A 5,006-nucleotide genomic window follows, 5' to 3' on the forward strand; every position below is an offset into this window, starting at 1 on the left:
ACGGAGAAGCACAACAGTATAAGACAAAACTAAATACCGAGCTGTGTAGATCGAATGAACAAGAACTGACTACTACTTAGTACAGGTACATTTACTCTGTAGGAATTCGACTACAAATGAACCATGAATTCAATTTCGATTGTCAATTATTTAATATTGATGATAGTAGTAGTCGTCGTGCTGTCTCTGGTGCTCTAGTTGCAGTGGAACGTGAACACTGTGAGCTACTAGACCCCGGAGATGCTGTTTTCATTTCGGGTCAAATAGGAAAACTGCTCGAGTGACAACAGAACAGGATAATGAAACTCAAAATGAAAAAGCATTCGCCATCGTCGGCGATGGGGAAGAGATGAATAAAAGCTGGGGTGGCGGGAGGGGGCCTGTATTTAATAGATGGAAAACTGTCCGACGTATAAAATCGAAAATTCCGGTCGTTTGTCGAAGATCAATCGAGCCGGGGAGTTGATGGGATTTGCTGAAAAATAGCTGCTTCAACTAGCTTGGCCTTTTGTTGGCGACTGTAGCGTCAATATTCGGCTTCGTTTTGGGAAGACGTTGAAATGAAGCAGCGAAAAGATTGCGAAATGTAAAGCGATTTTCAAACAGGAGTCAAGTTTGGAACGAACTTTACTATGTTGCTCGATAAGGAATGTTTTTTGAGTATAAACAATAAAGGACCAAAACTTGTTCAGTTCGAAACCAGGTTGAATTTGTTTATAAATGTAAGTTAGTGAATTTTTTTCTATACATTATGGGTGAATGGTAACTTAGTAGCCGATTCCCAGCGGTCGTTGGTAACCCAAAAATAGGCTGAACCTGACATTATTTTGTTGTAACATTTGGTTTGTAGTTTCCACGCGGCAGTATAATTTGCCTTGACAAGATGGAGTGGCTCTATAGCCGAGAATACTTCCCCCGGAAATGGACTGCGCAACACGTCGTTTTGACGGGTCCTCTGCTGCAGCATCGACGCCCGCACTGCATTCTTCTCATCCAACATCCTTTGGCATTCCTCGTCGAACCCGTCATTATGTCGACCGCTCTCAGCGAACCAAGTAACATTTGCATAAAGATTTCAAGAAGGGAGAAACCTTTAAATTTTCCCCAATTTTAGCAATAGTAGAACAATGAAAGTCACACGTTAATTTGGAATCGAGTACGATACCGAGGTCGTTAGCTAGAACTGACTTCCGGGGAGTATTTCCGTCTATGATAAGCTTTGATGAACGCGAGGGAGTGTGAACACATTTTGCTGTGCTGACAATCGAGTAGTTCAACTAGCACAAAGATGTCTAGTAAACCTTGCAGCTGGTGACAATCGTCGAAGAAACGCACGACAAAAAACACAATCGACTTCAAGCAGTCTAACCACGTCGTTGAAAAAATGATGAAAAGCAAAGGTCCCATATTACTTCCTTGAGGAACGCTAGATTTATTGGTAAAAACAGATGAAACGAAAGACTTGACTTCAGCGTGATTTGCAAGACTCGATCGTATAAATATGAACCAAATGACGACCACATTATTTTACAAAAACTTTGGCAGCTGGAGACTTCATAATGATTATTCTTGAATACGGATATAGAATGCGGTGGTCGACACGATCAAATGCTGTTTTAAAATCAGTCCTAACTGTGTCCACTAGTTCTTGTTCCTCACAGTGCAAGAGGAGATCAAATCTAATAGGTTAGTAGAGACCAATCGGTCAAGCATGAACCCGTGCTGGTGGGTGGACATATCTATTTATATAAGAGGCTTATGTCTGTACCGAAAACCAGGTCTCTGACAGAACGTCATAAGAGGCTTGTCGGTAACTAAAAACAGGTCCCTGACAGGACGCCATGCTTTCGTAGCAATGGGTTGTATTCTCAGTCACCTCACTGGTCGACTGCTGGACTGCTCGATTGTTCAACTGGTTGACTAGACTGCTTGACTGGACTGGTCGATTAGACTGCTCGATTTGATTACTCGACTGGACTGCTTAACTCACCTGCTCGACTGAACTGTTTGAAACGACTGCTCGACTCAACTGCTTGATTGGACAGATCGACTTGACTGCTTGACTGAACAGCTCGATTTAACTGCTCAAGTGGACTACTCGACTTAACTACTCGATTCGACTGCTTGACACATTTGCTTGACTTACTCTTCGATCCGACTGCTCGACTTAACTGCACGATTGAACTGCTCGACTGGACTGTTCGATTCGACTGCTCGACTGCACTGCTTGACAGGACAGCATGATTCATCTGCTCGACTGGACTACTCGACTCAACTGCTCGACTCGACTGCTTGAATAAACTGCTTGACTTAACTACTCGATTGGACTATTCAAATCGGTTGTTCGACTCTACTGCTCAACCCGATTGCTCGATTCAACTGCTCGACTAGACTACTCGATTTGATTGCTCGACTCAACTGAAAGCTTGATTCAACAGCTCGACTAGACTGCTCGACTTAGCCATTCAACCCGACTGTTCGACTCAGCTGCTTGATTTAACTGTTTGATTCGATAGCTCGACTTAACTGCTCGACTGAACCGCTTGACCCGACTGCTTGATAGGTTGCTTGACTAAACTGTTCGATTCGAGTGCTCGACTCAACTGCTCGACTAGACTACTCGATTAAACTGCTCGGTTCAACTGCCCAACTCGACTGCTCAACTCAACTGCTCGACTAGACTGTTCGACTTGACTGCTCGACTCTACTGCTTGACTTCTGTTTGATTCGATTTAACTGCTCGATTCAACTGCTCGACTGGACTACACGACTCTACTGCTCGACTAGACTACTCAACTCGACTGCTCGACTCAACTGCTCAACTGGACTTTTTGACTCAACTGCTCGAATAAACTGTTCGTCTAGACTACTCGACTACTCGACTCAACTGTTCAACAGCCCGACTGCTTGACTAAACCATTCGATTCGATTGCACGACTCAAGTGCTCGATTAGACTACTCGATTCAACTGCTCGACTGGACTACTCAACTTAACTGCTCGATTAAACTACTCGACTGGACTGCTCGATTAAACTGTTCAACTTGACTGCTCGACTCGACCACTCGATTCAACTGCTTGACTCGACTGCTCGACTCGAATGCTCGACTCAAATGCTCAACCGGACTCCTTGACTGAACAGCTTGATTTAACTGCTCGACTAGACTGCTCGACTTGACTGCTCGACTCGACTGCTCGACCTAACTGCTTGACTCGATTGCTTGATTCGACTGCTCGACTCGCCTGCTCAACTCGATTGCTTGTCGCGATATCATATGGTCGGTGTTAAATTTTTAAAAATGAGTTAATGATAGCAAACGATCAAGAATTTTCTATGCAACATTTTACTCTAATCAGACTAAGTCAGAATTTTGCCACTCGGTTCTGCCTGACTTAACACCGACCATATGAATCGGTTTGCGGCAGACAATAGATGGTTCAGAGCCACTCACACAAAAGCTACATATGGATCGCCTATAGAATCAGCACAGTGGAGATAATGTTTTTATTCCGTTAAATAAAATCCAATACTACCATAAAAACTAATTGTTTCAGTTTTCGGCTACGACTCTTTTATGTACAACATCTTTGAGTTATATTATGCAATATAAGAACTCAAAGATCTAATATGTACAAAGATTAAACATCTACGCAAACACTGGTCAATGGAATGTGTCCGCAGTTTTCTGAATTTTGAACAGACATTTATATTTTCCGGATCGTAAGATTCAGGCTCAACTAGTGAATACATAAGCGTAAAAATAAAATGAAGCGGAGCACATATGGGCAAAAATAGAACAATCTCACCAGCAATCCGTCGAATGAAATATAACTGCGTCATTTGAGTTTCCATCAGTGCATCTAATATCCAATAATCAATTTAAATTTTTCATACTGATATCCATGTGCATTATTTAAACTTGTCACGGTCCAAGTTTTCATCGTACAGTAGAAGGTGCTTGATGAGTTAAAACAAAAAAAAAATCGTTAGAATAACATATCAGGCTTTTCTCCCAACAAGACCGTGAGGATCAGCCGTCTGCCCAAAATCGAAGTTTTGAGGTCAGGCAGCCGGGAATCACACAGGAAAAAGATCGTAGCAAACTACGGCCGAAAGCGGACGTTGAAAATTTTTCACGTCCAAATTTCTATCATTCTTTTTGATTAGAAAATCTATTAAAATTAATGACTAAATTCTAGTGTAACCCGAGATGGGACTGTGAATTACGTACAGTGTTGAAAATATAATTACGAGAAGTGATTATTGTGCCGAAATTTTCTAAAAAGATATAATTATTCATGTGAGAAAACTGACCAATTGAAAGCAAGTTAAAAGTGCCTGGCAGTAAGAAACGATGCTAGATTAGTCGTAAAATGGAGAACCTTTGGATCGAAAATTCTAAAGAAGTCAAGAAATGTGCAGGTATCCTCGCTAATGAATAAATTGCGTTCGGAGGGTGCTGAATAAGCAGGTGCTTTACGACCCATTGACATCGCGTGCGATGATAAGACGACTTTATTGTAAATCAATCTCCAACGGTCGAAACGGTTGATCACCAAATGACTAAATGGAATCGTTCCTGGAGAGACTATGTCTAGAAGCAGAACGTTTGTAGTATTGCCTACGACAAATGAGGAAAATATGGTGAGAAAGTTCCATTTAATTTCGATTTTTATTTAATTCCGCTTTAAATCAAACGCACTTAAAACTTAAACAGTGGAATTTCAAAATATCGTTATATATTGTAATATTGTTACAAAAAATAATTTATCGGCTACTTTTTCATTTGGCCGTTGGATTTTTGGTAGTTAGTGTATCAATCTATTTTCAGAGAGCGAAATAAGGCGCTATATCCTTGGCCTATTGCAGCCTGACTTTTGGCTAAGTGCCATAAGTTCGTCCCCGAGGGTCCGGAGTATTATTTAACCTTTACTAGCTAAATACTCCCAACGAAAATAAAACTTTATAATCAGAAGCGGTTGGTACGAGACGTCCCCGTTTCTTCTT

Source organism: Sabethes cyaneus, chromosome 2, assembly GCF_943734655.1.
Source record: "Sabethes cyaneus chromosome 2, idSabCyanKW18_F2, whole genome shotgun sequence".
NCBI classification, from domain to species: Eukaryota; Metazoa; Arthropoda; class Insecta; order Diptera; family Culicidae; genus Sabethes; species Sabethes cyaneus.